At 41.9% G+C, this 10,556-nt stretch overlaps 1 protein-coding gene across 1 annotated transcript in view; it reads right to left on the bottom strand.

Annotated features, from left to right (window-relative positions):
- Window positions 1-9,042, bottom strand: part of LOC118207780 (synaptotagmin-2-like) — a 102,664-nt gene extending 93,622 nt beyond the window's left edge. The window contains exon 1 of the mRNA XM_035381810.1: window positions 8,717-9,042. The gene's annotated coding sequence lies outside the window, so the exon portion shown is untranslated. The remainder of the gene's footprint in view (window positions 1-8,716) is intronic.
- Between the last annotated feature and the right edge of the window lie 1,514 nt (window positions 9,043-10,556).

The raw sequence follows: 10,556 nt of genomic DNA on the forward strand, positions 1-10,556 counted from the left end.
TTGAAATAATAGAAGGATATTGGCAGTGAGGAAGATAAAAGGGAAAGCAGCAGAAAAGGAGTGAAAGCTGCTTGAAAAGGTCAGCCATAAATCCCTTGCATTTCACACACAGACTCACAGATGATTGCCCATTGACTGTTCGTCTCTGGCATTCTCTGCCGCAGTCATACAGAACAGTAATGCTCATAACTAGGAATCGCGCTTGGGGGTTCTTTGCTTCAGAATGCTCCATTGTATTTTTGCCCGTCAATGTTATTGTCACACAAATAGCTGACCAGCTCTGGTATTTGAGTATTTGAAAGATATTTAAAAGTGGACATGGATCAGCATTCAAACACGTCTCTCCATCTTTACTCCCTCTTTTTCTCTATGCTTTCTGTGTCTGTGCCTCTGCTGTTTTTCTTCTCCCTTTTCCTTTGTTTTCTTCCCCATCTTCCTCTCTTTCTCTCACTGCTCTTGGTATCGCTTTTTCCCCTATCTCTGCCCTCCTTCCTTCTTTCTCTGCTCTCCTTCCTTCTCTCTGCCCCTCTGCTCTGACTCTTTCTCACATGCAGTCTGGAGTCTGCAGGGCTCCAGCTGATACAGCTCCTCCTCAAGGTCCGCCTCCAGCCCCTCCCCTGCAGGATTAATTATGCAGCACAATGCAGCACTCCGGAGTCCTGGCTGCAGCCTGCCCTCCTGCTCCCTTTCTCTGTTCTCTCCCTCTCGCTCTGTTCAACCTCTCTCTGTGTTCTCCCTCTTCAGCCATCTCTCTCTCTGCCCTCTCCTTTTTCCCTTTGCTCTCTCTTGTTCTCTCCTCCTTCTGCTCTGTCCTTCTCTCCCTTTCTCTGTCTCCCTCTCCTCCCTCTGCATCGTGACGGTGGTGCGGGGCTGCACGTCTTGTTGCCAGTGGCTTCCCTGCATGCGGCACACTGCTTCGGGCTCCAGACAGCAGATTGCGCAGCGTCACTGGATACGCACCTCCTCATACTGCATGCATTGCAATCACCATGATGCACACATCAATCACCAGAACGCACAATAATCACCAAAACATGCTGCAGTCGCTCATCAAGCGACAATCACCACACACGCAGCCATCACCAAGATGCCCAGGCATCCCCGGTAGCACAAGTGGATGTGGAATACCAGTCATATTGCTTTTCTTAGCCTTAATATCCCCAGATATTTCCACTTCAAAGTAGAAGACGTATATTTACCTCATATGGTTTGCAAAAGATCTGCGAATAATTAAGATAATTTAGCAATTAAATTGATAAAAAATAAATTATAAAAAGCATTAAGAATTACCAAAGAATTTTAAAAATACATTTCACCTTTAAAAGAATTAACATTGTTTAAATATGCAAGAACATGCACATTTTGAAACTGATATCACTTATTTATAGATGGTTGAAATGGTCTGCAGGCAGACGTAGGAGTACCTGCACATTATCAGATTGAATTGGAGGGGTCCTTATCACACATTATGTGTATGTCACATAATTCTGGTGTGGTGGATAATTGACAGACAGAAAATTGTCTGATTATTTTGGTAAGCAGTGATGGAATGCAATGCTGCTGGGAGTTGTTCTCACAAAAGCAGTGGACACATAGGTGGCAGTGTTATTAGGATTCACTGAAATATCTTATTCCTACAGTGCAAGGCACTTTCTGGAGCCAAAGATTTTCTGAGTGACACTTGAGTTTTGTGCCAGATATTTCATACTTGAAGAACAATTAAATATTATTTAGCTCAATATGGTGAATAAACCCATTTTCATTTCCAGGAATTTTAAATGGAGCAGAATAAGTGCTGTAAAATAATGAAAGTGGCAATGGTACAAAGATGCAACATCGTATTGCCAATAATGACACAATTATTGCAGCATTGTTTAATAATCGTGCCACTAATAGATTGATCATCAGTTAATCAATAAAAAAGTATTTGTATTTGTCCAATTGTCACAAAAGTGCTCAACACAGTTTTTGTTTATTTATTTTCTCCAATTAATCAAAAGACCAGAAAACCCAGAGCCAAACGGTTAAAAACTTGAAAAGAATTTGCCACAGTGGTGAGCAGGTGTTTGAGAAACACTTCTGGGAAATAGTGCCGAGTACAACACTATGAAACGGAAGTAATTATCCACATATGAAAGATGCCCATCTCTTTACCAATGGTGATGCACCCGAGAAAGGAAAGAAAGATATTAACAATAGAAGACCACACACTAGAGACAGCTGGGAAGCGCCTGCATGGACAAGGCCAAGAGCACAGCATCTGAATGAAAGCACTGAGAACTGTATTACTGCCAGGGTCTGAAGGACCCAGACCTGGCAGTAATCTGCTTTGGAAGTGTAGCTGTGAATTGGAGACCCTTTTCCGTTCCCCTGTGATACCAATTCACCAAGAGCGTGTGGGAGCTGGGTGTCCTTGGAATCACAGATCATGCGGATCGAGCATGATTTCAGTATTCTGGAGGCACCCGTCCGGACAGCTATGCGCAGAATGCCGGCTGTCAGGTAAACAAACAAAAGCTGAAATTGAAATTCCAGACACTAGGTACCGGGTTACACTAAACAATTCACTCTCGAGCACCGGCAGTTCGTGTGGGAAATGCTTTTGTGGGAGGTTGGATGCTTTCATTGCCTGGTTATTTAAATCCATGGCCGGTGGGCTCAGTCGTGGTTTTACTGAATGAGTGCACTGGTGCATCTGTGAGGAGTTCGCCATGCTGAAATCACAGCCCAAATACATTACCACCCACTGGAGGAATGAGGCCAGGGGAGGAGGAGGAGAGGCTTATGTAATTTGAGTGTGTGTGTGTGTGTGTGTGTCTGTGTGTGTGTGTGTGTGTGAAGGCTGCGCTGTTCCGCCTGTGGTTGAGATGCGCTGCTATGGATGGGGTAGCCCCAGTCTGTCCTGCACTGAGCATAAATCCTCCGTCAGGAGGGGAGGGGGCAGGGGTTCCGGAACTCTGAGGCCTATGGCCAATGGGCAAGAGGGAGACACAGAGTGAGATAGGCAGGAGATTCCTTCCCAGATCTTCCCCAGTAATCTCTGCCGCGGTGCAGCTTGGCACTGTACAGACAGACTCAGAGCAGGGGCTAGCTGCTGCAGAGTGCTGCAGTACCTGGATAACACCCACTCATCTGCACGTGGCATGCACATGCTCTCTCGCACCCCCATGTGGCCACAGCCACCTCCACAATCACATAGCTCACTGTTTCTAAGAGACCCTGTGCTTTCCTCATTCCTGTATCCACCGGTCTCTGTTGTCAAGGTTGGGGTCAATTTCATTTCAGTTCAGTCAACTCAGCATATGAATTTAAATTCATCCCATTAATGGGATGAAGCCCTCACAGGACATTTTTCATTTAAATGGGAATTTTTCCAATGAATTTCAATTCGTTTTCTTGAATTGATTGAACTGAAACACAATTGATCTCAACCTCAATAGATGTATATTGTCCCCCACTTTGATCGTGTAATCCATGTGGAGATTGTGGGTTTCTGAGTGCAATCTCCTGCACACGTTCCGGGAAGGATGGCTTGGCATTTATGTGAACGCAAACCCTCAGATCTGATGTAGGTGTCCAATCAAATTGCTTCTTCAGTTCCTGCAGTTAATCCTGGGTAAGGTGACCCTGGCGTTCTGCTGCATGTTGAGTCTGAACAACAGAGCCTCATCTGAAAAACCAGGATCTCCGAATGTAATGCAAAGCCTTTGATCAATTCTGAAGACAAGCATAAGGCAACCGATCAATGCACCGCAGAGAAGTTAGAGCTCTTATGAAAGACGAGAACAACAGCAGAGATGGATGACTGTGTTTGCAGAGGTGAGAGAAGCAAAGATCTTCAGATCTGTTTCATCTCCACTGCTGCAATGTCACAGTTTGTTTCCAGAACCCAGGCTTCAGCACAGTGTGGGTGTCTCTGGCGTAAGGGTCAGAATCCCTTTAAAAATTCTTCCGTTGTAAAGAAAGTTCAAGTCCAGGAGCTGAGCAAGGGATTGCTTTGTTCATAGAGTGCAGAAATTCGCTTTCCAAGTGTCAAATGCTCACTGAAATCTTTACATTTAGAGGCTGCAGAAAGTCACATTGGTATGACTTAATGGATATCATAAATACTTTATATTTAAAAGGTTTATAGCATGTTTGCTTAAAACACCAGTTAAGCCTAATGACAATGCAGTTCTGTTTGAAGGTTTACGGCAATGGTATTTTTAGTGTGTTCCATGTCATCTAGATTTCTCTGGCTTGTTAGTGTTCCTACCTGCTAGCTTAGCTTTAGCTGAATACATTTTTGTAGTTTACTAACAATAGTTGTTGCTTACATTACATAACATTACTTTTAAGATATTTTAGTTTGCTTTGCATGACTTTGCAACGGTCACATCAGTAGTAACATAGCTGTATTAATCTGTATTAATTGTCACATTATTTGATTGCCTTTCGGGACAAGCACAACTCTTCATAAATCCAACAGTGAAACTGTTTTTTTTTTTTTTTTGGTATATGGCTAGGTCCTTAACTCTGGTTTTGGCACTAGCTTCTGTCATGTAGTTAATTATGAGCTACTTTGGCCAGTTTTTGGTGACTACTGTTACAGAGGAAATCAGCTCAGAGGGTCCTAGGTATAGGTGCTCCTTCATACACTGAACCTGATGCAAGTTGCTTGGGTTATTACAATTAAGTTACTTGCTTATGATACGGCAGCATTACAAGCTATTCTATAGCATACAACCCATTTGGGAATCAAGTCCAGAACCCTAGGAGCTACCCTAACTGCAGCTCCATATGTTTTAGCAACAAGCTGCCCTGTTCTGAGAGCGCTAAATAAGACCTGAAGTTAAGTGCACAGAGCTACGTTGCCAACAAACTGCATCTCCCTGATACCTACTCTGTGTTCCCTTTCATCTGACACCTGGGATTACACATACTGCTTATGTCACTTTCCATGGTGACAGTTGGTGTTCCTCTGCATTGTTTATGCATGCATATGTACACAGTACGCACGTAGACGCACTCAAACACACGCACGTATGCACACACACACATACGTAAATATTTTGGTGCTATAAATGGCCCATCACATAATGCTGCACATTTTTGACTCTGTAAAAACCTTTCAACAAAATGTTTTTAACAATATTGTGTCATCACCTCTCTTTGGCTTTGAATCCATGTTCACTATCCCGTGTCAACCCCGGGTTGTGTGTGTAAGGGGTAGCCTACTAAGTGTCAATGTGCTCCTTTGTATGGAAATAACGACCACGCACTATGCTCCCACTGACCCTCCAGCAACACATTTATTGATTTAACCTTCATGTAATAGAATGCTGGCATTTAGTGAAATTATTCTCGTCCTTTTTTCTCCCACAAAGCTGCTTCACGTACAGTAGTGAAAACCACACCAAGCCACAGATTTTTTATTGCATGAAGATGGTCAACTCCCTGTGTTCCCACTGTCCTTTCTAATTCGTTGCTTTAGATGTTTCTGGCTGAACTGATCGTGAATAGTTTCCCGTTCTATATTAAGCATGGATGTTCCTCAAAAGACATGCCCAAGGATAGATCATTGATTATCCAGGCCTCATGCCTTGATGAATACTTATAAGATTTGTCAAGTAAACTGTTTTACATTTTGAAGGTAAAGAGATGAGATTATAAATGTTAAGAGCACATCGCTGACCATCTGTTTAGTTAGAGCCAATTCAAATTCCCATTTATAGTAACTTTAAAAAAATTATTTTCCCAGTATCCAGTACTGTCATATCTGACAGCTGGTCCCATTCTTTCGTGTGATCATCATTACAGTTCAGCATAAATAGCCAATGCCCTTGCAACAAATCCAATGTAAACATTTTGTAATTATCAAATTATGTGTGGATTGGAATGTGCATATGTGTTATAAACATCCAAACAAAAAGGTTCTTGACAAAAATTCTATTCAAAAGCCTGAGCATTGTCTCTTTGTCCATGGAGACATTTCTCTTTTTACATTTGTCGTTTTATGTAGTGATTTAAAACTCAAATTTGGCTGTAACTCAATATGTTTTATTATGTCCAAGCACTGTCCTCTGTTTTCAAATGTAATAATGAAATAAGAGCAGATCAGATGAACATTATCATTGCTAGTTCAAGAGACCATCAAGAGTATATTTGAAGCCTTCATTTAACAAGACTTTTGTGTTCTTCATACAGGTATATGCTTTGAGATCAAAAACATGCATGTTCGTAATTTCCAAACTTTTTAAAACATGGACTATAAAGCATGGTTCATCTACCTTTCAGACTGAATAGTAATTCAAGGACTAAGCACACACTGTAAAATGTGTTAAATGAACTCTTACAGAGTTTATATGAGTCCACTCTGGGCATATAACCTGTTAGAGTTAGAATTAACACTGGGCATTTTACTGTGCACATATTCCCCTTTAAGTAGGCTATATAGAACAGAAGAAGCGGTTCATTAACCTGCATTCTCTCAGTTTGGAAGACTATGCAAAACAAATAGGGATGGCATAATCTGATAATTTTTTTTAAAAAAGTAAATAAGTGCAAAACTAGTTACCATTAAGAGAAATTGTGCTCCAGAAAAACTGCATGAATAAGAAAATGTGGTATTTATTTCTCCAGTCAAAACACATAACATGAATAAATCAGTTGATTAATTCATTTAATTATGCCAATTTGTCTGTGGAATATATAGTGCAGAAAGCATGTCAATTTCTGGCACAGTAATTGCACATCACATAAGTATGTGCTCTTTCTCCTGCAAGTGTACACTAAACACAAATGGAAATTATGGTGACCTTTGACAAGATGGGATCTGAGAATAAAATCACAAAGGTTGAACACTTGATGAAGAGAAACTCGATAATTCAATACTGATCTATCACACCCCCTCCCCCTTCATGAGGATGAAGTTGGAGCATTCTAGAGGAGACCCAGCAGGAGCAAAACCAGCCTTTCGTTTCTCTTTCCCTCAGCAGTGATAAACGTGCATTACATTTACATTTCTGTGTGATGGATGCAGTAAAAAAAAAAAACATACACTAATAAGCTTTCACTTCATTTGGTGAAAAGGATCCTTGTAGAAAAATTGGTGTAACTCTTAACACCACACAGGTATACTTAAAAATTTACTTTACTCATTGCATCATTTTTCAGGAAAAAAGAAGAAACAGCACTCACTACTGGCCAGAGTGGATAATTCTATCAGATGAAGCATCGGAGAGGTAACTAGAAGAAAACATCTTCATTAAAGCTTTCCTTAAAAAGGAACACATCATGACTACGTCACTACGTACGTGTGTGTATGCTATGTGATAGGGGTGATCTTATCTTTACGTCAGTGCACATCCACCTGTCATAACCCATTGATTTTATATATATATATATACATTATATATATATATGTGCGTGTGTGTGTGTGCGCGTTTCAGGCATTTAGTAGATGCTCTCTCTTACACAAAACAACTTACACAGCTACAATCTTTATGTAAAACCCATTTATTTACAAACAGAAGTCAGGTCAAAATACTTCGTTCAACTTACACAGCTACATTCTTTATGTAAAATTCATTATCCATTTATTTATTTAAGAAGTCAGGTTAAAGTACTTAAATGTTCATGGGTACAACGCCAGTGTCCCACCTGGGAATCTAACTTACAGCCTACAGTGTCACTTCTGTTCTTTTTGATTCAGGTCAGGTACTAACATATCAGTGATTTATCATCAGCTGTGGCTCTTTTCTGTTGCGTTGTCACCAAAATATTTGTTTCTAAACCCATTGTGCCATTGCTGCAGTCAAAGGCAATGATGCCAAATTCCTTTCAATAGCTGTGACGTTTATGACTCAACCTGCCCACCCTGCCGCAAGCTTCCCTTTAATTGATCAGCATCGTGTTCAATCATATTGTATTTCTGCCTTTTGCTGTTGTCACTGTTCTTAAAATTGATAGGCAATGAGAAAAAACATGCACACGTGCGATCATATTTGTCCTATGCTATTATGCATATCATTAAAATATTTGGAAAAAAGATATTTTTACTTTATTTACCACTCACCCTTGTGGTTTTATGTCAGTTTTTTTATGTAGAGTGAAATTATTAGAAAATCAGAGACCTTCTCTCTAATTCTTAAATAGCAGTTCAGTGGACTATCTTAATTGCAATGTCAGCCTATTTAAAATGCTACTTGACAACCCTCCACAGTTCATGTCTCCATTTAAATCCCTATTTATTGCACAGTGTTCAAACTCAACTGCTTACTTTACCACGATGGCCCGAAGGTGACCTTCAGCAGTGTTAGTCACTTCTTAGAAGTGTGGCTTAGTTTTGCATTCACACCACAAGGGGTTAAGCCCACGCTCCCAGCTCGGTACTAAAGGGATGCGGAAACATCCTCTGTAGGAAACGGAATACTGCAGTGCTTGTCATCCCCACGCAGGGAAACTTGCCCGGGAGCTTGAGGAAGTCCCACTCTGTTTCACCCATCTCCTGCGATGGGGTTGTGGGCTTTTAATGCGCAGCAATCCAGAAAATCTAAAGCGCATCATCTGCCGCAGTTACCACTGTTCTCTGCTGCCACTGTCGCTCCAAAAAATATTAAATGAAAGCAAGAACACCTCAGGACGGCAGAGGGTTTTAAAAACGGCAGTGACTGAAAACAAACAGTTGAAAGGCAGCAGCCAGCTTGTATTTAAAGAGGAGGAAACTGTGACTTACCTTGCAAGGTTCTTGACTCCCTGGAGTAACTTGTGAAGTGCGCTCAGGACACTTTGAAAGAGTCTTAAAGAAAAAGAGGAAACCTGCACTTCAGGGGGAGGTGTTCTTCAGTCTTACTTTCCCTTATTTTCTCCCGTTAAAAGGTGAGCCTGGTCTATTGCACCATCCCGAGTGCACTGCTCTGTTTCCACATTCAATGCTGACATTCACACAAAAGCACGGACCTCAGGACCGAAGTGTTAAATTGATTAGATCAGTGGGGGAAAAAACTACACACACACACTGCAGTTTCTCTCCGACTAGCCTTTCTGCTGTTACTGCTGTATTTCCCAGCGCTGGCATCTGATTGGCTGGGCTGCTGCTCAGAAATAAAAAAAAATGAAAGCCCTCATTTTTAATTGGGAGGGGGCCATTTTATGGTACATCCTGGATTCCACACCACCCCTGCCCTGTTTCCACGCCCCCCACCACCCCCACCCCTCAATTTTTTAGTGTTTTTGGAGAGGAATGCTGAGCCTTGCAGATTTAGACAGCAAGAAAGGGGAAGGGTAGGAGTACAGAGAGAATGAAAGAGGGAGAGAATGAGAGGGAATGCGAGAGAGAAAGTGGAGCACTTAAATGTCTGGTCAGGAAACAGGCTTAGTACTGGGCTGGGGGGCTGTGGTCTCACTCACCAGGGCTGCTCTGTCCCTTTTTCTGGGTGATAGACTGCTGAGGGGGAGCGGGGAGCTTCCCTCCCCAGCCCACTGCAGAGAGAGCCGCTGTAACCGGCTCTGCAGCAGCACATACAGCCAGCCGCAGGGGGTGATGGGAGCAGCAATGCTCCCGTAGCAGTGGGGGGTGAGGGGGTGGGGAGGTTCATCGCTAATGCGCTTCCTCATGAATTATTTAGCACACCCTGAAGAGGACTCTCAATTAGCCAAGTTGAGAAGGCTAAACTTCAGTCATGTTGGACATGTGGAAACGGAGGCTGTAAAGGATTCCACTGGTTCAGGCTGTACTATTTATCATCATTATCTACTGTACCAATAATACTGTTCGGAAAGTAGAAAGGAATAGAGGAAGAGAGAAAGAGATTAATAGTATAGTAAGTTATCATAGTAATATATATTATATTGCTTGGGCTGAATTGCCTGTTCTCATAATGATCTTATGTCATGACATATGTCATGTCTCGTGTTTCATGTCATGTCATGTATGTCATGTCCTGTGTCATGTCTTGTCACGGCATGATATATACATATATGTCATGTCATTTGTCCAGGGATAGGAAACTTTGGCAGCAGTTAATTAAGAGATCTCTGGTCGTCTTCGCACTCCAAACTGAAACATGCTGCGTTTAATTCGGCAGCCTCCAACTTTTAACGTTGGGTCTCATTGGTGGCATCGTGCCTTGAGCGGTGGTGGCAAGAGAGTTGAGGTAGGAGGTAAAAGGCCAGGAGAGAGAACCAAAAGAGAACATAGCAAATGTAGTTTTGTTGTCCCTACATTGTAACCATAACTACTTCTATTACGCCTAAGCCTAACTGGACACCAGAAGACAGACATAGGGATGAAAAACATTGGAATAGAAAACTCAAGCATTCCTAGGAGGACTCAACAAACGCGCATAAAAATTGGATGCAAGAGGGACCAAATGCTTGCTACTAAAAGACTCCAGCCAACTGAATGGATAGTACTAACTTTTTCTTTCCCAAAGAACCCCCATAAGGGGAAAGAAATAATTTTTTCTAACCTAAACCTAGCCCGAACCATAACTCTAACCATAGCCGTTACCCTAACCGTAACCCTAACCCTAGCGGTAACACTAACCCTAACCTTTGCGGTAACCTGAACCCTA

The sequence above is a fragment of the Anguilla anguilla genome, chromosome 11 (assembly GCF_013347855.1).
Source record: "Anguilla anguilla isolate fAngAng1 chromosome 11, fAngAng1.pri, whole genome shotgun sequence".
NCBI classification, from domain to species: Eukaryota; Metazoa; Chordata; class Actinopteri; order Anguilliformes; family Anguillidae; genus Anguilla; species Anguilla anguilla.